Source organism: Orycteropus afer, unplaced genomic scaffold (assembly GCF_000298275.1).
Source record: "Orycteropus afer afer isolate SDZICR_OR568_19922 unplaced genomic scaffold, OryAfe1.0 scaffold00050, whole genome shotgun sequence".
Taxonomy (NCBI): domain Eukaryota; kingdom Metazoa; phylum Chordata; class Mammalia; order Tubulidentata; family Orycteropodidae; genus Orycteropus; species Orycteropus afer.
This window is the reverse complement of record NW_006921637.1, coordinates 576,933-599,581: the sequence shown is the minus strand read 5'-3', so window position 1 is coordinate 599,581 and position 22,649 is coordinate 576,933. Positions and strand designations below refer to the sequence as shown.

At 39.0% G+C, this 22,649-nt stretch overlaps 1 pseudogene; it reads right to left on the bottom strand.

Annotated features, from left to right (window-relative positions):
* Positions 1–2,868: 2,868 nt before the first annotated feature.
* On the bottom strand, positions 2,869–4,408 carry LOC103195046 (annotated as a pseudogene).
* Between the last annotated feature and the right edge of the window lie 18,241 nt (positions 4,409–22,649).

Below are 22,649 nucleotides of genomic sequence, written 5' to 3'. Positions count from 1 at the left end.
GTATGGGATGTTCTTCCATTTATGTAGATCTCTTACAGTTTCCTGAAGTAGTGTTTTGTAGTTTTCTTTGTACAGGTCTTTTTTGTCCCTAGTAGGATTTATTCCCAAGTATTTTTATTTATTTATTTATTTTTGGTGGCTATTGTAAATGGTATTGATTTTCTTATTTCCTTTTCAGCAATATCTTTGCTGGTGTAGAGGAATCCAAGTGATTTTTGTATATTGATCTTGAATCCTGCAACTATGCTAAATCTCTCAATTAGTTCCAGTAGGTTATATTGCTGAATCTCTTGGGTTTTCTAGGTATGGGATCATACCATCAGCAAATAGGGGTAGTTTTACTACTTCCTTAACAATTTAGATGCCTTTGATTTCTGTTTCTTGCCTTATGGCCCTGGCTAGAACTTCAAATACAACGTTGAATAGAAGTGGTGATAGAATGCATCCTCGTCTGGTTCTTGTTCACAAGGGGAATGGTTTCAATCTCTCGCCATTGAAAATAATGTTGGCTGTTTGTTTTGCCTACATGCCCTTTATTATGTTTAGGAATTTCCCTTCTATTCCTGTTTTGCTGAGAGTTTTTTTTTTTTTTTTTAAATAAGGAATGGGTGTTGTATTTTATCAAATGCTTTTCAGCATTGATTGATATGATCATGTGGTTCTTTTCCTTTGTTTTATTTATGTGGTGGATGATGTTGATTGTTTTTCTAATGTCGAACCATCCTTGCATACTTGATATGAACCCAACTTGGTCATAATGTATTATTTTTTTGATATGTTGTTGGAGTCTATGGGCTAAGATTTTGTTGAAGATGTTTGCATCTATATTCATGAAAGATATTGGTCTGTAGCTTTCCTTTTTAGTGATGTCTTTGCCTGGTTTTTGTATCAAGGTTATGCTTGCTTCATAAAATAAATTTGGGAGGATTCCATTCTTTCTTATGTTGTGGAACAGTTTGAGTAGGATTGGTGTTGTTCTTTGAATGTTTGGTAAAATTCTCTGGTGAAACCATCTGGGCCTGGGATTTTTTTTTTTTTTTTTATATATGATCAATTTCTTCATTTGTTATGGGTCTGTTCAAATTTTCCACCTCAGTTTGTGTTAGTTTAGGTAAGTAGTATTTTTCTAGACATGTGTCCCTGTCCTGCAGATTTTCAAATTTGTTGGAGTAGAGTTCTTCATAGTATCCTGATATTATCCTTTTTATTTCAGTTGGTTCTGTTGTGCCATCACCCAATTCATTTCTTATTCATGTTATTTGTATTCTGTCTCTTTTTTCCTTTATTAAATTTGCCACTGGCTTCTCACTTTTAATAATCTTTTCAAAAAAACAACTTCAGGTCTTATTGATTTTTTTCTATTATCTTTCGAATTTGTGTTTCATTTACTTCTGCTTGAATCTATTATTTCTTTTCTTCTGGTGGCTGTAGGCTTTTTTATTGCTGATTTTTTTTTTTTTTTTCCCTAACTTTGGGTGATGTTGGATTAAGGTCTTGATTTTGCCTCTTTCTTCTTTTTTGGTGTATGCATATATTGGTATAAATTGACCTCAGATCATTGCTTTTGCTGTGTCCCAAAGATTTTGATATGTTGTGTTTTCATTCTTGTTTGATTCCAGGAATTTTTTAATTTAATTTTTAATTTCTCCTATTACTCAGTCATTTTCAAAGAGGGTGTTATTCAATTTCCATGTGTTGTTCTTTCTTTTTCCATGGATCTCCCTATTGTTGATTTCTCATTTTATAACATTGAGATCTGAGAAGATGCTTTGCAGTATTTCATAATTGTTAAATTAAGGCTTGCTTTATGGCCTTACATACATATGGTCTATCATGAAGAATGTTCCATGTGTCCTGGAAAAAAATGTATATTGTGCTATTGTTGGGTGAAGTGCTCTGTAGATATGTATAAGGTCAAGTTGGTGGATTGCATATAGTTCTTTTGCATCTTTGTTGAGTTTCTTTCCAGTTTTTCTATCTTTCATTGTAAGTGGTATATTAAAGTCTCCTACTATGACTGTGGAGTCATCTGTTTGTCTTTTCAATTCTGTTCAAGTCTGATTTATGTATTTTGGAGCTCATTCATTAGGTCCATAAATATTTATTATGATTTTGTCTTCTTGTTCTATTGATCCTAAAATCATTATATAATGTTCTTCATTGTCTCTTATCGTGGTTTTTGTCTTCAAAGTCAAATTTATCAGAAATTAATATTGACACTCCTACTCTTTTTTGGTTGCCATTTGCTTGATTTCTCTTTCTCCAACCTTTGATTTTTAGTCTATTTTTGTCTTTGTCTCTAAGGTGTGTTAGAGCATATTGATGGTTATGATTTCTTATCCAGTCTGCAACTCTCCTTCTCTTGAGTGGTGCATTTGTTTACTCCATTTACATTCAGTATAATTATTGACAAGTATGAATTTGGTGCCATCATTTTGTTATTTGTTTTTTTCATGGTTTTGCTGATTTTTTTGTTCCATGTATTTTTCTATGCTGAGCTAATTTTGTTTATGCATCATATTATCATTTTTGTTGTTGCTGCTGTTGTTTTAGTATTTGCTAAATAATTGTGTTTGTCTTCTTTTTTATTGTGATGTGAATGTTTATCATTTTTCTTTGAGGTTACCCTGTGATTTATAATTTTCTCCCCAAGTTTAGAACAGTTCATTCTATCTTCTTTTTTTTTTTTAACCACATCCAAGGATTCCTTTATTGTGGAGAATATTTATAGAACTTCACATTCTGTACCCCAAAATTCCGAGGAAGCACCGTATAGTGGGTACTGCAGACAGTCTGATTTACACAAGCCAGCCCCAGACGGGCATCACTGGGAGGGTGAGAGGCGCTGGCTGGGGGGCCGTGCTGCAATCAGACGCTGGGTCTTCCAAGCAGAAAAGCCACCAGGGCCCACGTGGTGATTATGCCACAGACCTGTAACAAGCAGTTGATATCTGGCGAATGTCACCAGTACCGATACAGGGACACCTGCAGGTCGGGGTGATTTCTGTATTCCTTTAAGACATTCCAAGTGTTCTTAAACTTATTGGTCAGAAGCAGGAACTGGCTCTGTGTGAGTCACCTGATGTCAAACTTGCAGAAGCTCTGGAACTCCCGGTAGACCTGCTGCTCGCTGACCCCCAGCCACCTCCTGACACTGAGGACCAGAATGGAAGGTCGGATGCTGGGATAATCTGGACCCGAGAAGTTGACTTTAGGGACCCTGGCACGGATAAGATTCACTTGGTTCACATAAGGGGCCATCCAGGTACTGAGGGAAGGAGGGCTCTGGTGCAGAATGGCTGCCAGGCACTCTCAGCAGGAGCAAGTGGGCCACTTTCAAAAGAACTGACCCACAGAGGAAGGCATCGTAAGCTGCTTCATGGGGGCACTTGATCTCCACGTACTTCTCACACTTGCTTGCATGAACAATCTCGGGTGCAGAATCCTTAGTGGGATTCAAGTCACTGTAAAGGACTTCATAAACTTCGGAAAGATTTGAAACCCTTGGGAAATTCAGTTCCTTCCAGATATCCTTCCTTACATTCTTGGTGTCGATGAGAACAGGAAATAGGTGATGGATGTTCAGCTTAAACTGATTGTAGCTTTCTGGGAGAGGCCTGAAAAACTTCTTGTGAAGGTCCGTCATCATGTTATGCCCCACTAAGGGCTACTTCCGGGCTTTCACTAACATCTGGAAAAAGATGGAAAACCCCTTCGCAGAGGAGAATCTTCTCCTTCCAGCAGCTCTCTTGCTCACGAGATGCGTTCTCCAGATACCAGTGATGCTGTGGGTTCACCTTCTTCACTATCACTTTGTGCTCTGTCAGCACCGTCCAGATGTTGGGGAGAGCTTGCTGCAGCACTAGCTGTACCTCGAAGGCCTGGAACCCAGTGATGCCCGGGAGAGTCATGCAATCGCCTTCCTCTGCCAGGTCCAGCCACCGCATCACTTCCTCAATCACCACCTTGATTTGGTCTTTATCCAAAGAACTGTGAACTCTCCAGTTTCCACTCAGGATACTGTGTTTAATGTTTTTCTCTTGTTCTTCATTCATATATGGGATTCCATTTTTGAGAAACTTGTTATAGTCAAAGCCATACTGATTCAAAAACTGAACACTAGAAGCCTGGAAAGAGAATTCTGAATCCAAAATCCCAAATGTTGTAGGGAAGAGAAAGAAGTTACATGAATGGGAAACATACCAATCTGACAGATGGTAAACTGGTGGACACTCTGCCGGGTCTTCAGATACCACTCCGATGGCAAGTCAAACAGACTGATCTGAGGCCCAGACAGGCTGAAGCATAGGCCGGTGAACTCTATGTCCAGCCCCAAGAAGTCCACGCCCAAGACCAACTCCTGCAGCAGCAGGAGAATCTGTTCGAACTCCTCCATGCCCACGTCCATGGCCACGCAAGCCCAGATCAGTTCATTCTATATTGCAATTGTCTTGACTTCCTCACCATTTAAAAGTTCTGTAACTACAGTTTTTTTTTTTTTTTTTTAATTTCATTTTGTAGCTGTCATCATTTGTCAATTTATGTCTCTGGTTCCCTGCTTACAATGTTGTAAGCTTAATTTACTTTAGATTCTTCTATAACTGGGTTGATTTTTGGGTTATGTCATCATGTGTATTAACGGTCGGTTTTGTTTGCTGTTGTTGGTTGTCTGTCCAAAGGACTCCCTTTACTTGTAAGGTTGGTCTAGTTTTAACAAATTCCCTTAATTTCTCCTCATCTGGAAATCTAATCTAACCATCATATTTGAGGGACCATTTTTCTGGGTGTAAAAGTCTTGGTTGGAAATTTCTCTCTTTCAGGGTTTTATATATATATTATCCCATTGCCTTCTTGCTTGCATGGTTTCTGCTGAGAGATCAGAGCTTAGTCTTATTGGTTGCCCTTTGCAGGTAACTTTTCATTTTTCTTGTGCTGCTTTCAGGATTCTTTCTTTGTTTTTGCTTTTGGTGAGTTTGATGATGATATGGCTTGGTGGTTTTCTTTGGTGTCTTTCCTGTTTGGTGTTCATTGGACTTCCTGAATGGATATATTCTCATCTTACATTGTGTCAGAGTAGTTCTCTTCCAACAAATTTTGCAGTTTTCTCTGTGGTTTTATTTTTCACTTCCTGTTCTGATATTCCAATTACACACAGGTTATTCCTTTTGATGCTATCCCACTTGAATCTTAGGCTTTCTTCATTTTGTTTTGATCTTTTTTTTCTGATTGATCCCTTTCCAGAGAAATATTGAGGTATTTTTCTTCAATCTCATTAATTCTGTCTTCTATTGATTCAATTCTACTCCTTTGCCATTTCAATGTGTTATCTATTTCTGAAAATTTAGCATTAATCTTCTGGATTTCTAGCTGTAGATTTTGTATCACTTCTAATTTTTCATTTATTTTGTCATTTTGCTATTGTATTTTCTTCCAAATTTGTTATAGGGTTTTGTCTGTGTTTTCCTCAATTTTGTCAGTGTTTTCCTTGATCCGTCTCTCAATCCATTGAAGGTACCTAAATATAATTCTTTTGAATTTCTTATCAGGGAGTTCCAATGCTGCATCTTCCTCAGGGATGTGTTCTGGGTGTGTATCCTGGTCCCTTGTTTCTACTGCTTTATCTTGCTTCTTTGTGTGGATTGTGTTGGTCTTTTGTCTCTGAGACATTATGACTTTGTTGTATTTATGTTTAATTGGTGATAGTATGTTGGAGCTATTTACCCAAGAGTTTCATTTTCTTTGTTTTTTTGGGGGATGTATTGGAATAAGCAGGGTATTGTGCTCCTCTGTTTGCTAGTTGGCAGCACTTATGCAGTCACCACCCATCTCCTGCTGAATGTGATAGAAAATGAGATTGGCTGCACAGATCTCTGTTAACTATTTGTGAAGAGCAGTTAAGGGTGAGTCAGGCTCTTATTGGTGGTTATGTATTTTTGGCCTGTTGATGCAGAAGGGAGTGGTGGCCCTCACTCAGTAAGTGAAGCTGCAAGAGGTGTGGGTGTGCTTGGGTCATATGGGCATGGTTGCTGTCTTCCACCCACTTAGACAAAAGCAACAATGGAAGAGCCATCAAAAAGTAAATCCAAGAGGATAAAAACCCCACAACACATAAACACAGAAGAATAAAGACCAAAAAGGGAGAAAGAGAGAGAGAAAAAAAAAGGTGGGATGGGGAGAAAGGCAATAAATGGGAGAAAGTATTTTAAGAAATACTTTAAGAAGACAAAAGAAATATGAATAGAAAAAAGGGGGAAAAAACCTCCACAATATGTGGCAAGGGGGCAATAAGAGAAAAGAGGTAGAGTAAGAGAATGATGAAGAAAAAAAATGGGAAATATGCAAAAAGAAAAACAAGGAATGGGGAGAAGCACAAAAAAGAAAAAATGGGAACCAGGAAAAGGGAAGAGAGAAAAAGCTGAAGACTAGAACCTGGGATGGGAAGAAGAACAAATAATAATAAAAAGGAAGGAAAAAGAAAAAAGAATAATTTTAAAAGACAAAATCAAATAAACTTTAAAAAAAAAAAATTGGGGTTGGGCGGGGCAGGGCACCCAGGCTCTGTCAGAGCACACAGACTGAGATGGAATTCCTGCCAGCCCAGAAGGTGGGTGGAGGTAAGGTATGACTACACCTCTGTTCACCAAGAGGGTGTGGGTTATAAGAGTAACAAGGGAAATATTGTACCTTTCTCGTCCTCAGTGTCCAGTATGTCCTTTCTGTCCTTGGCAAGTGGAGCATATTCTTAGGTCCATGGAATCTGAGAGAACACTGTTGCTTTAAATATCCCAAATGGTCAAACTGCTTGTAAATATTCAAAATGGCTATGCCCTCTGGATAGCCAAAAGTCCACACCTCAGATTGTCTCCCTCTTTGCTGCTTCCCCTTTCATTCACCAGCCACCAGTGCAGTCCTCTATACAGCCCCTGGCTAGCAGGACCAATTTTTAGGTTAATGGTTAGGTCCTAACACCACTTGGAAATATTCAAATTGTCCGTGCCATCAGGATCACTGACAGTCTGCAGCTCTGTTTCCTTTATCACTGCTTTCATGCAGGTTCTTCTACTAGTTGGAATTTAGTCCACTTCTGTGTCCTTTTCAAAGTTCAGGGCTTCAGGATTATCTTCTGTATCTGTATTAATTGGTTCCTCTTTTCTTTGTTGAAGATGGGCTATGTAGTTTGCCTATTCCATCATCTTACTGGAACTCACCTACTTGTTACATAGACATCATTCTTACAGCACACACAAATACGTATGTAGAAGTATTATCTGCCAACCTTATGGGTATAGTCACTTATGCTTAGACATACCTGATCATGCAGTCTGTCTACCCATCTATTTACCCATAGATGATTGTTTATGTAAAAGTGTGTATTTTTGGTGTCTATATCTTTTGTAAGGAGCACTGGTAGCACAGTGCTTAAGGCATTTGACTGCTAACAAGATGGCTGGTGGTTAAAACCCACCAGCCACTCTGCAGGAGGAAGACTGGGAAATTTACTTCTGTAAAGATTTACCACCTTGGAAACCCAATGCAGATTGCTATAAGTCGTTATCAACTTGATGGCAGTTGCTTTTGTTGGTTGATGCCTTTTGTGCACCTCTCTGTATCTTTCTTTTCCTTGGTATTACTGTGTTGGTCACTCACTTTTAGTGTATGGCCTTTCCCTTCACCAAAATCAATACTTGTCTCTACCTATCCAGCAGGGTGATGGTTAGAGGTGGCAGCAGTGCACCTCGGAGCAGTCTGAGGGAGGAGACAGACAGACCAGGAAGTTGGCTGGGGGTGGTAGCAGTGTGGTTGGCAGCAGCCTGAGGGAGGAGACAGACAGACCAGGAAGTTGGCTGGGGGTGGTAGCAGTGTGGTTGGCAGCAGCCTGAGGGAGGAGACAGACAGACCAAGAAGCAGGGTGGGCAGCTGCTCAGAGCAGCTGAGGGAGACCAGGAAGTGAGTGGAGCAATTTGGAACAGCTAAACTAGACAAACTTGTCTGTCAGTTTGTCCTACCATGGTGGCTTGCATGTTGCTGTGATTCTAAAGGTTATGCCACTGGTGTTTCAAATGCCAACAGAGGTATCCCATGGTGGACAGGTTTCTGTGTTTCTTACAGACAAAGACAAACTTGGAAGAAGGAAGGGGCTATCCGCTTATCAAAGAATTGGCTAGTGAAAACCTTATGAATAGCAGTGAAACAATGTCTGATATATTACTGGAAAACATTATGAATAGTCCTGTAACATTGTCCAATATAGTACCAGAAGATGAGCCCCTCAGGTCAGAGGGAACTCAAGATGTGACTCAGGAGGGGCTGCCTCCTCAGAGTAGAGGAAGTGGATAGAATAAAGCTTTTGGGACCTCCATTTGCTGATATGGCATGATTCAACATGAGAAAAAACAGCTGCAAACATCCATTAATAATTTGAACATGGACTCTATTACATATGAATCTAGGAAAATTGGAAGTGGTAAAAAATGAATGGAACACATAAAGATTGATATCCTAGGCATTGTTGTTGTTGTTGTTACATACCGTCGAGTCAGACCCGACTCATAGTGACCCCTCCTTGGATTTCCAAGGCAGTATCACTACAGAAGTAGATTGCCCCATCTTCCTTCCGAGGAGTGGCTGGTGGGTTTGAACTGCCAGCCTTCTGGTTAGCAGTCAAATGCCTTAGACACTATGCTACCAGAGCTCCTATCCTAGGCATTAGTGAGCTGAAAAGGACTGGTTTGGGCCATTTTGAATCAGCAAACCATATAATCTACTATGCTAGGAATGACAAATTGAAGAGGAATGGCATGGTATTCATCATCACAAAGAATGTTTCAAGATCTATCCTGAAGTACAATGTTGTCAGTGATAAAACAATATCCACATGCCTATAAGGAAGACCAATTAATACTACTATTATTCAAATTTATGCACCAACCACCAAAGCCAAAGATGAGGACACTGAAGATATTTACCAACTTTTGCAGTCTGAAATTGACCAAACATGCAATCAAGATGTGTTGATTATCACTGGTGACTGGAATGCAAAAGTTGGTAACGAAGAGGAATCACTGGTGGTTGGAAAATATGACCTTGGTGATAGAAATAACTCTGGAGATGGCATGATAGAATTTTGCAAGACCAATGACTTATTCATTGCAAATATCTTTTTTCAATAACACAAATGGCAGCTACACACGTGAACGTCACCAGATGGAGAACACAGGAATCAGTTTGACTACGTCTGTGGCAAGAGGTGATGGAGAAGCTCAATACAAGTCAAAACAAGACCAGGTGCTGACTGTGGAACAGAGCATCAACTGCTCATATGCCAGTTCAAGTTGAAGCTGAAGACAATTAAAAGAAGTCCATGAGAGCTAAAATATGACCTTGATTATATTGCTCCTGAATTTAGAGACCATCTAAAGCACAGATTTGATACATTGAACACCAATGACCAAACATCAGAAGAATCATGGGATGACATCAAGAACATCATACATTTAGAAAGCAAAAGGTCATTAAAAAAGATAAGAAGAAAAGACCAAAATAGATGTCAGAAGAGACTCTGAAACTTGCCCTTGAACAGAGAGTAGGTAAAGCAAACAGAAGAAATGACAAGATAAAAGAGCTGAACAGAAGATCTCAAAGAAGATTCTCAAGAATGAAATGTGCAAAGACCTGGAGTTAGAAAACCAAAAGGGAAGAACACCCTCGGGATTTCTCAAGCTGAAAGAACTGAAGAAAAAATTTAAACCTCGAGTTGCAATACTGAAAGATTCTATGTGCAATATATTGAATGATGCAGGACACATCAAAAGAAGATGGGAGGAATACACAGAGTCACTGTACCACAAAAAATTTGTCTATGTTCATCCATTTCAGGATATGATCAAGAATCAATGGTATTGCAGGTTGAAGACAAGGCTGCACTGAAGGAATTGGCCAAAAAAAAAAAAAAAAAAAAATGCTCCAGGAATTGATGGGATACCCATTGAGATGTTTCAACAAACAGATGCTGTGCTGGAGGCACTCACTTGGCTATGCCAAGAGATTTGCAATACAGCTACCTGACCAACTGACTGAAAGAGATCCACATTTGTACCCATTACAAAGAAAGGTGATCCCACAGATTGTGGAAATTATTGAACAATATCATTAATATCACATGCAAGTAAAATCTTACTGAAGATAATTCAAAAATAGTTGCAGCAGTATTGATCACTTCCAGAAATGCAATTGGATTCAGAAGAGGACATGGAATGAGGGATGTCATTGCTAATGTCAGATGAATCCTGGCTCAAAGCAAAGAATGCCAGAAAGATGTTTACTTGTATTTTATTGACTATGCAGAAGCATTCAATTGTGTGGATCATAACAAATTATGGGTAACACTGAAAGAATGGTAATTCTAGAACACTTATTTGTGCTCACGAGGAACCTGTACATAGACCAGGAGGCTGTCTTTGAACAGAAGAAGGGGATACTGCATGGTTTAAAATCAGGAAGGGAGTGCATCATTGGGTTGCATCCTTTCACCACACTTATTCAACCTGTATGCTGAACAAATAATCTGAGACGCTGGACTATATGAAGAAGAATGTGGCCTTAGGATTGGAGAAAGACTCATTAACAACCTACAATACGCAGCAGATGACCTAACTTTGCTTGCTGAAAGTGAGGATGACTTGAAGCATTTACTGATGAAGATTGAAGACTACAGTCTGCAGTATGGATTACACCTCAATATAAAGAAGACAAAAATCCTCACAATTGGACCAATAAGCAGCATCATGATAAATGGAGAAAAAAATGAAGTTGTCAAAGACTTCATATTGGTTCTAAAATCAACATGGAAGCAGCAGTCAAGACATTAGACGACATACTGCATTGGGAAAGTCTGCTGCAAAAGACCTCTTTTGAGTGTTGAAGAGCAAAGATGTCTCCTTGAAGGCTATGTGTGGCTAACCCAAGCCAGGATATTTTCAATCCCTCATGCATGTGAGAGCTGTGCAATGAATAAGGAAGACTGATGAAGAGTTGATGCTTTTGCATTGTGGTGTTGGTGAGGAATCCTAAGAGTGTCATGGACTGCTAAAAGAACTAACAAATCTGTCCTGGACAAAGTGGAGCTGGAATGCTCCTTGGAAGTGAAAATGGCCAGACATTGACTCACCTACTTTGGTCATATCAGAAGGGACCATTCCCTAGAGAAGGATATCATGCTTGCTAAAGTAGAAGGTCAATGAAAAAGGGGAAGGCCCTCAACAAGATGGATTGACACAGGGGCTGCAATGATGGGATCAGGTATGGCAGGGATAGTGAGTCTGGCACAGGACCGAGCATTGTTTTGTTCTTTTGTACACAGGGTTGCAATGAGTTGTAGGTGACTCAATGGCATCTAACAACAACAACAACAGCATCTAGCAGTGTTCCCTCCCATCCTCTCCCATACCTAGTAACTAACAAAGACAGTTTCCTTCCATATACAAACTTTCCTTGACTTTTTACAATAGTGGACTCATACAATATTTGCCCTTCTGTGATTGACTTAATTCACTCAGCATAATGACCTCCAAGTTCATCTATGTTATATGGTGTTTTACAGATTCTACATTACTTAGCTTTGCATATAATTCCATTGTGTATGTACCATAGTTTGGTTATTGTTGATGGGCAATTAGGTTGTTTCCATCTCTTTGTGCAGTTGGGTTTATGATCAGGACTATCCTCTATAAAGCTGCTAATCCCTAAGCCTTGAAGGGCAAAGATAAACAGTTTTCTGGATGTACATCAAGAAGTCCTGGGCAGCAAGAACCCTTTTTCTGATTCCTTCTATTGATGCTTTGTCTCTGAAGTCAGGAAGTACCTTCCTTGTCAGTAAGGGACTGCCTTCTAAAGTTCTTTTGACATTGGGTGGCCTCTGGCCACAAAAACCCCATGAGTTCAACACCAAAGGCATTCAAGTGGTTTCCTGACCCCCAAACAAACATCTTTAATTCAGCACCTAGATCAGGGGGTCATAAGGACCTTTAATGCTCATTATACACACTACTCTATAGGAAGGATTGTCAACACTATAGAAGAGAACCCCAAAAGAGAAAAACACTGGAAGGATTTCACCATTAAAGATGCCATGTTGTTATAGAAAAAGCCATGAAAGCTATCAAGCCCAAAACAATAAATTACAGATGCTCTGTAAGATTTCATAGCATTTATGACAGAGTCAATTAAGGAAATCATGTAAGAGATTGTGGATATGGCAAAAAAGGTAGGGGGTGAAGGGTTCCAAGATATGGAAGCTGGAGAAATTCAAGAGGTAATAGACACTACACCACAGGAATTAACAGAAAATGACTTGATGGATATGAGTGCTTCTAAACCACTGCCAGATGATGAGGCAGACATAGAAGCAGCAGTGCCAGGAAACAAACTGATATTAGACAATTTGGCAAAAGGATTCCAATCATTCAAGACTGCCTTTGACTTAGTTTATGACATGGACCCTTCTATATAGGCACTGAAACTAATGCAAAGAGTGGAAAAAGGATTGGTACAATATAGAAATTTTAAAGCAAAAAATACAGAAATTATGATGTATTTCTGTAAAGTCACACCAAGTGTAATTGCCTCTCCTGTTTCCCCATTTACCTCTTCCATCTCTGCTACCTGAGAAAGCACAGCAACCTCTCTTCTCCCTCCTCCATTCAGCCTACTTAACATGAAAATGATGTGGATGATCTTTATGATGATCCCATTCCATTTAATAAATAGTAAATAATCATCATTATGTATAGCTAATAAACTTATCTTTCTTGTATGTGTCTTCATGTGAAAATCTAGTAACCATACAGCAAGAAATGTGTTAATTGACTGTTTAAGTTATTGGTAAGGCTTCCAGTCAAGAGTAGGCTATTGGTAGTTAAGTTTTTGGGGAGTCAAAAGTTATATGCTGGTTTTTGACTGCATGAGGGGAGTCGGCACCGTTCCCTCATGTTGTTCAAGAGTTAACTGTATATGGAGTGTTATCCTGAAGAGAGGACTGAAAACATAATTTACAACTGACCAGTAATTGGGACAGACTGTGGACAAACTGTTATTGTTGTTGTTGTTATGTGCCGTCGAGTCGACCCCCGACTCATAGCGACCCCTCCTTGGGTTTCCGAGGCAGTATCACTACGGAAGTAGGATTGCCCAACCTTCCTTCCGAGGAGTGGACAAACTAGGAACAGTTAAAAGGTAATCAACAAAGTAAGGGGAACTATAACGTGGACAACTCAAGAACAGTTTTAATCTCTAACCTTTTTTCAAGATCATTGATAAAATGAATATTAAGGTATACCAGATTTTCTGGAGCCATGGGGGCTGGATGAACTCCTGAAATTATTGCCCTGAGATAATCTTTAAAATTTGAATGAGAAATATCCACTGAATTCTTCTTAAAACCAAAAAATAGTTTGTTGTTGTTGTTGTTGTTGTTTTGCCGTCGAGTCGGATCTGACTCCTAGCGACCCCTCCTTGGGTTTCCGAGACAGTATCACTACGGAAGTATATTGCCCCATCTTCCTTCCGAGGAGTGGCTGGTGGATTTGAACTGCCAGCCTTCTGGTTAGCAGTCAAGTGCCATAGCCACTATGCTACCAGAGCTCCCAAAAATATAGTTTTTAAAAAAATAAAAATAAAAAAATAGTTTAGCTTACTGGTGAAAAAGAACTGCCTCAAGCAGTTTTAAGAACTATCTATGTGGGACCTTGTGCCTAGGCACTTGACTGCTAACCAGAAGGCTGGCAGTTCAAACCCACCAGCCACTCCTTGGAAGGAAACTTGGGCAATCTACTTCCATAGTGATACTGCCTTGGAAACCCAAGGAGGGGTCGCTATGGGTCGGGCCCGACTCAACAGCAAACAACAACAACAATGTGGGACCTTGATTATATCCCACCTGAATTTAGAGACCATCTAAAGAATAGATTGGACACATTGAACACTAATGACCATAAACCAGATGAATGGTGGGATGACATCAAGAACATCACACATGAAGAAAGCAAAAGGTCATTAAAAAGATGAGAAAGGAAGAAAAGACCAAAATGGAATGTCAGTAGATGCTCTGAAACTTTCTCTTGAGCAGGGAATGGCGAAAGAAAATGGAAGACTCGACAGGATAAAAGAGCTGAACAGAATATTTCAAAGAGCAGCTCGAGAAGACAAAGTCAATTATTATAATGAAATGTGCAAAGACCTGGAGTTAGAAAACCAAAAGGGAAGAATATGCTTGGCATTTCTCAAACTGAAAGAACTGAAGAGAAAATTCAAGCCTTGGGTTGCAATATTGAAAGATTCTATGGACAAAATCAAGTCATCTTCACTTTCAGCAAGCAAAGTTGTGTTGTCTGCATAACACAGGTTTTTAATGAGTCTTCCTCCAATCTTGATGTCACGTTCTTCTTCATATAGTCCAGCTTCTCGGATTATTTGCTCAGCATACAGATTGAGTAAGTATGGTGAAAGGATACAACCCTGACACACTCCCTTCCTGTTCTTAAACCATGCAGTGTCCCCTTGTTCTGTTTGAACGACAGCTTCCTGGTTATGTACAAGTTCCTCATGAGCACAATTAAGTGTTCTGGAACTCCCATTCTTCTCAATGTTCTCTATAATTTGTTATGATCCACACATTTAATGACTTTGCATAGCCAATAAAACACAAATAAACATCTTTCTGGTATTCTTTGCTTTGAGCCAAGATCCATCTGACATCAGCAATGATATCCCTCATTCCACATCCTTTTCTGAATCCAGCTTGCATTCCTGGAAGTTCTCTGTATATATACTGCTATATACAGTTACTGTTGTAACCATTTTTAATTTATCTTCAGTAAGATATTACTTGCATGCAATATTAATGATATTGTTTGATAATTTCCACATTCTGAGGGATCACTTTTCTTTGGAATGGGTACAAATATGGATCTTTTCCAGTCAGTTTAGGTAGCTGTCTTCCAAATTTCTTGGCATAGCCAAGTGAGTGCCTCTAGTGAGGCATCTGTTTGTTAAAACATTCCAATGGGTATCCTGTCAATTCTTGGAGCCTTGTTTTTTGCCACTCCCCTCAGTGCAGCTTTGACTTCTTCCTTCAATACCATTGGTTCTTGAACATATGCCACCTCTTGAAATGGATGAAGATTGACCAGTTCTTTTTGGTACAGTGACTCTGTGTATTCCTTCCATCTTCTTTGGATGTTTCCTGAATCATTCAGTATTTTGCCCATAGAATCCTTCAATATTGCAACTCTAGGCTGGAATTTTTTCTTCAGTTCTTTCAGCTTGAGAAATGCTGAGCATGTTCTTCCCTTTTGACTTTATAACTCCAGGTCTTTTCACATTTCACTGTAATAATTGACTTTGTCTTTTTGAGCTGCTCTTTGAAATCTTCTGTTCAGCTCTTTTATCCTGTCATTTCTTCCATTTGCTTTGGTTACTCTCCTTTTAAGGGCAAGTTTCAGAGTCTCTTCTGACATCCATTTTGGTCTTTTCTTCCTTTCCTGTCTTTTCAATGGCCTTTTACTTTCTTCATGGATGATGTTCTTGATGTCATCCCACAATTCCTCTGGTTTTCGGTCATTGGTGTTCAATGCATTAAATCTATTCTTTAAATGGTCTCTAAATTCAGACGGATATAATCAAGGTCATATTTTGGCTCTCATGGACTTGTTTTAATTGTCTTCAACTACAACTTGTACTTCCAAATGAACAGTTGATGGTCGGTTCCACAATCAGCTCTCCTGGCCTTGTTTTGGCTGAAGATATTGAGTTTCTCCATCACCTCTTGCCACAGATGTAGTCAGTCTGATTCCTGTGTACTCCATCTGGTGAAGTCCATGTGTATAGCTGCCTTCTGTGTTGTTGAATAAAGATATTTACAATGAATAAGTCATTGGCCTTGCAAAATTCTATCATGCAATCTCCATTGTTATTTCTATCTCCAAGGCTAAATTTTCCAACTATCGGTGATTCTTCTTTGTTTCCAACTTTTGCATTCCAGTCACCAGTGATAATCAGCACATCTTGATTGCATGTTTGGTCAATTTCAGACTGCAGAAGTTGGTAAAAATCTTCTATTTCCTTATCTTTGGCTTTGGTGGTTGGTGTGTAAATTTGAATAATAGTAGTATTAACTGGCTTTCCTTGTAGATATATGGATTTTATTCTATCACTGACAGCATTGTACTTCAGGATAGATCTTGAAACACTCTTTGTGACGATAAATGTCACGCCATTCCTCTTCAATTTGTCATTCCCAGCATAGTAGATATATGGTTATCTGATTAAAAATGGCCAAAACCAGTTCATTTTAGCTCACTAATGCTTAGGATATCAATATTTATGTGTTCCATTTCATTTTTGACTATTTCTAATTTTCCTAGATTCATACTTTGTACATTCCATCTTCCCATTATCAACAGATGTTTGCAGCTGTTACTTCTAATAGTGAGTCATGCCACTTCAGCAAATGGAGGCCCTGAAAGCCCTACTTTACACGTCATTAAGGTAGGCTCTACTCTGATGAAGCATCTCTTTCCCAGTCAGTTTTTGAGTGCCTTCTGACTTGAGAGGCTCATCTTCTGGCACTGTGTTGGACAATGTATCAGGGCTAATCATAAAAATTTCCAGTAATATATCAGACAATGTTTCACTATTATTCATAAAGTTTTCTCTGGCCAATTCTTTGAGAAGTGGATGGCCTCTTCCTTCTTTTGAGTCTGTCTCAGTCTGAAAGCTCCGCCAAATCTGGTGTTATGCAGATGACACAACTTTGCTTGCTGAAAGTGAAGATGACTTGAAACATTTACTTATGAAGACAGAAGACTACAGTCTGCAGTATGGATTACACCTCACTATAAAGAAAACAAAAATCCTCACAACGGGACTAATAAGCAGCATCATGATAAATGGAGAAAAGATTGAAGTTGTCAAAGACTTCATATTACTTTGTTCAACAATCAACACCAATGGAAGCAGCAGTCAAGCTATCAGACATCGTATAGCATTGGGCAAATCTGCTGCAAAGGACCTCTTTCAAGAGTTGAAGAGCAAAGATATTTCCTTGAAGACTAAGATGCAGTTGACCCAAGACATGGTATTTTCAATCACCTCATATGCATGTGAGAGCTGGACAAAGAAAAAGGAAGACCGAAGATTTGATGCTTTTGAGTTGTAGTGTTGGTGAAGAATGCTGAAAGTTATATGGACTGCTAAAAGAATTAACAAATCTGTCCTGGAAGAAGTGCAGTTGGAGTGCACCTTTGAAGGAAGCAAGAATGGCCAGACTTTGTCTTACCTACTTTGGTCATGTTGTAAGAAGGAACAATTTTCTGGAGAAGGATATCATGCTTGGCAAAGTGGAAGGACAACGAAAAAGGGGAAGGCCCTCAATGAGATGGATTGACACAGTGGCTGCAATGTGACTGCAATGATGGGCTCAGGTATAACAAAGATCATGGGGCTGGCACAGGACTGGCAGTGTTTCATTCTGTTGTACATGAGGTTGCTATGAGTTGGAGACAACATGACAGCACCTAACAACAATAACAACATGGGCAAAATATCGAAAGATTCAGGAAACATCAAAAGAAGATGGAAAGAATACAGTCACTGTACCAAAAAGAATTGGTCAATGTTCATCTATTTCGGGAAGTGGCATATAATCAAGAACTAATGGTATTGAAGGAAGAAGTCAAAGCTGCACTGAAGGAATTGGCAGAAAACAAGGGTCTGGGAATTGATGAGATACCCATTGAGATGTTTCAACAAACAGATGCTGTGCAGGACATACTTACTTTTCTATGCCAAGATATTTGGAAGACAGCTACCTGGCCAACTGACTGGAAGAGATCCATATTTGTACCCATTCCAAAGAAAGGTGATCCTGCAGAGTGTCAAAATTATTGAACTATGTCATTAATATCACTTGCAAGTAAAATTTTGCTGAAGATAATTAAAAAAACGGTTGACAGAGAATTTCCAGAAATGCAAGCTGGATTCAGAAGAGGATGGGGAATGAGGGATATCATTGCTGATGTCAGATGGATCCTGGGTGAAAGCAAAGAATACCAGAAAGATGTTTACTTGTGTTTTATTGACTATGCAAAAGCATTCGACTGTGTGGATCACAACAAATTATGGGTAACACCGAGAAGAATGGTAATTCCAGAACTGTTAATTGTGCTCAAGAGGAATCCATACATAGACCAAGAGGCTGTCTTTGAACAGAAGAAGGGGATACTGCATGGTTTAAAATCAGGAAGGGAGTGCATCAGGGTTGTATCCTTTCCCCATACTTACTCAATTTGTATGCTGAGCAAATAATCCAAGAAGTTGGACTATATCAGTAAGAATGTGATATCAAGATTGGAAGAGTAATTAACCTGTGAAATGCAGATGAAATGACCTTCCTTGCTGAAAGTGAAGATGACTTGAAGCACTTACTGATGAAGACTGAAGAATACAGTTTGCAGTATGGATTATACCTCAACATAAAGAAAACAAAATCCTCACAACTGGACCAATAAGCAGCATCACAATAAATGAAGGGAAGATTGAAGTTGTTGAAGATTTCATATTACTTCGTTCCACAATCAACACCAATGGAAGCTATAGTTAAGAAATCAGAGGATGTATTGCAGTGGGGAAATCTGCTTGCAAAAGACCTCTTTATGACCAAAGATGTCTCTTTGAAGATTAAGGTATGCCTAACCCAAGCCATGGTGTTTTCACCTCATACACATGTGAATGCTGGACAATGAATAAGGAAGACCAAAGAAGAGTTGATGCTTTTGAGTTATGGTGTTGGTGAAGAGTACTGAAAGTACCATGGAATGCTAGTACTACCAAATCTGCCCTGGAATAAGTGCAGCCTGACTGCTCCTTGGAAAGGAAGAATAGCCAGACTTCGTCTCATCTACTTTGGTCATGTTGTCAGAAGGGGCCATTTCCTTGAGAAGTATATAGTGCTTAGTAAAGTGGAGGGTCAGCAAAAAAGGGCAAGGCCCTCAACAAGATGGAATGACATGATGGCTGCCACAATGGGATCAGGTATGCCAGGAATTGTGAGGCTGGCACACGACTGGGCAGTGTTTTGTTTTGTTGTACATAGGGTTGCTGTGAGTCAGAGCTAATTAGATGGCACCTAACAACAATATGGGATCAAACTGACAATAGCAACTCAAAAGATTAGATAGGAACCTTACAGGGTACTGAGTTTATGTTAATGAAGGAACAACTCAGAAAAAGAGGGTGAGAATGGTGGTACAAATCTAAGACTGCAATCAATGTCACTGAATTGTACAGGTAAAAACTGTTGAAAAGGTGTATATTCTGAACAACATAAATTTTTTTTTTTAAAAATATTAAGCTTTGGGGCCATCTAGATGCAACAATGGGTCTCTCCTTGTCTGGAGCAAAGAAGAATGAGGAAAAGTAAAGACACATGGAAACAATTAATCCAAGGGACTGGTACACCATGCAGTCCTCAGCTTATACAACTATGAGATCAGAAGAACTAGATGAGATCTAGTTCTACCACTGTCAACCACTCAGAGGAGGATCTATGTAGGACAGCCTGGATAAAATGGGAGAACAATGTGGAAGAAAACTCACTATCATTAAAAAAAGAAAAAAAAAGGACCAGGTTTGCTGGTCCGAGAGCCTGGTGGAACCCCTGAGACTATGGGCCCTAGCTGTCCTTGAGGTCTAGAATGGAACCCACACCTGTGGCTTCCAGCCAAACAAAAGACAGGCATATGAGCTGAACATTTCCATTAGGTAGATACACTCCCTGGAGAGATTAATCATGAGAAATAGAGGGCTTTGCATGCACAGGGAGACAGCTTGGGGGGAAGGAGTCCATGGGAGGGAAGGACACAGGCAAGAGGTGGCTATGGGGAGGAAGTAGGAGGAGAGCTGTTGCATTGTGGGAGATTGCAGTCAATGTCATGAGATAAAGTGTATGTGAACTGTTGTATGGAAGATGAACTTGCTCTGTAAACTTTCACCCAAATCACAATAAAATTTAAAGAAAAAAAAAAAAAAGCTTTGGAATTTCTTTACTTCTTTCACTTTTATAAACATTGACATGGTAGGTCCTGTTTCTTTGGTCCAGAACACTGACAAGTAATCCAAGTACTGAAACAAAGAACACCAGGTATAAGTGCTGAAGGACTGGACAGAATTTCCCCTCTCCTCCCCTACTACATGTAACTTCATTCAATTTAATGTTGTTGAAAGGTGAGCCAGACTGAGGCTTGTGGGTAAAGAGGGGACATTTGGCTTTGCCAGTCTACTGTCTACACTGATAAAACACTGCTGTTGCATTCTCTTGGATACAGACTTCATAACAGCAGGTGGGCTCTAATCTTGACAACCCTTAAAGCATTGCAAATGCAAAGCAGGGGGAAAAAAAGGAAAAAAAAAACAAAAAAACTCCAAAGACTTGACTATTGTTTGTTGAATTCATCCACAATTTTGTAATGTTCACCAGAAAAATTGGGCTAAATACCAAAAAACAAACAAAAAAATCCTGTTGTTGTTATGTGCCATCAAGTTGGACTGACTCATAGTGACCCCTCTTTGGGTTTCCAAGGCAGTATCACTATGGAAGTAGATTGCCCCATCTTCCTTCCGAGGACTGGCTGGTGGGTTTGAACCGCCAGCCTTCTGGTTAGCAGTCAACTGCCTTAGGCACTACGCTACCAGAGCTCCTAAACAAAACAAAACAAAACACCTAGTTTCTGTCAATTTGACTCTGACTCATGGCAACCCCATGTATGTCATAGTAGAACTGTATTCCACAGAGTTTTCAATGACTGATTCTTTGGAAGTAGACTGTCAGTCCTTTCTTCTAAGGTGCCTCTGGGTAGACTTGAACTTCCAGTCTTTCAGTTAGCAGCCAAGCAATTTAACCATTTTTCACCCAGGGCCTGGGGTGTGTACAGGTTACTTTTTCCTTCATTGGGCTTTTGTTATTGATGTTCCCACCTCAGGAACTTCACAAATGTATTATGCTTTGTCTGAAACACACCTGCCCCTAGCTTCACTTGTCAAATCTCTATTTATTCATTAGGTTTCCACAAAAATTTCACTTCCTGAAGAGGCTTTCATAAATTCCCTCAGTCCAAACTGAATTTTTCCTGTTATAGTCTCTCATAGTGCCTATACTCTACCTTTGTAGTACTTAATAATGGGTATAAGCTATGTATATTTACTGTGCATTATCTGTGATGTTTCTCCACAAGACTGCAATACCCACAAATTCTGGGAACAAGCATTCTGTATTACATGCAGTACTATCTCCTCAGCACTTAGCATTGTCCCTGGTACAAAGAAATGGCTCCATAAAGATCGGCTATAGGGGAGGGGGCAGATGTTCTTTCCTTAAAAAAATAAAACAAAACAAAACAAAACAAAACGCATGGCTTGATCTTGGTGCTGCTGTCTAAACCTCATGTAAGGGTAAAGGCTGAAATCTAAAACTTTAGCATAAGAAAAAATCACCGTTAAGAAATGAAAGTTATCCTTTCCTAGTGACATAAATTTATAGTGCACCAAAAACAGAATTCATGTGAGTTAAAACAAACAAAAAAAGCCACTGACTTGAGATATGGTCATAATATTTAAATTCTGTAAAGAATAGGTCTTTAAATCTATTTTCATGAAATTTATTCCCAAAGCGAAGTGTCAGTGTATACAAAGATAACAGAGCTTGTGATAATTTACAGAAATGTTTGCTACAACACGCACATTATGAAGTATTTCAAACATATACATATTAGGCTTCATGCTGAATAAATAATCCCCCTAAAGTTATCTTTATGTTTTACATAAAAATATAATATTGCACTCTTAATAAGACAAATTATTTTTCATATTTTTCTCTTTAGATAAATGATGAAATTAGTTTTTTTTTTTTTTTTAAAAAGGACTGAGTAGCTTCCCTATTCTAATAGGGGAGAAATTTAAAGCTCTCAGTTAAAAAAATGAAATTAGACAATAGCTGCAATTTTTTAAAAAACAAAGCAAGTCACTTCAACGTGAATAGGAATAATCTTATCTCTGCATTTACTTGGACATCAGAATTAGTACCCAACTTGTGCAAACCATGCTCTAAATCCAGGCTGTTAAATGCTCTTCCAATGTATGCAGGTCAGTTAGAAATGGCACATGGCCATTTGTTTCCTCTTGTTCCTATCTGGACAGCAGAGACTTGGGAATTGTATTTTATACAGTTCTAAAGCAGAATGTTTTAGAAAGTCTGGAAATAACAAAAGTAGCTCTGTAAACACCATATGAATTTAATTTCCATAAGAAATGCGCAAGTTATTCAGGAAAACATATTTTTACCTTGTGGTAACATTATTACTGAGCTTATTTTACAGTGATTTCAAAGCCAATAAAACAGCACCCCAAGTAAAAATACAGCTGTGACATCATGGTAGAGAGAGACTATTCTAAAATTTTTGGGAATTTTCAGGTGATATAGGTTAGTAGAAAGAGCATCCACTGTTTTCTAGAACAATTACCTTGCTTCCTGTTTAAAGGAACGTAGTAAGCTGTCTCCTTTTCTAATTCTGCTTTGGGGATGAAAACTCCACCTACACATT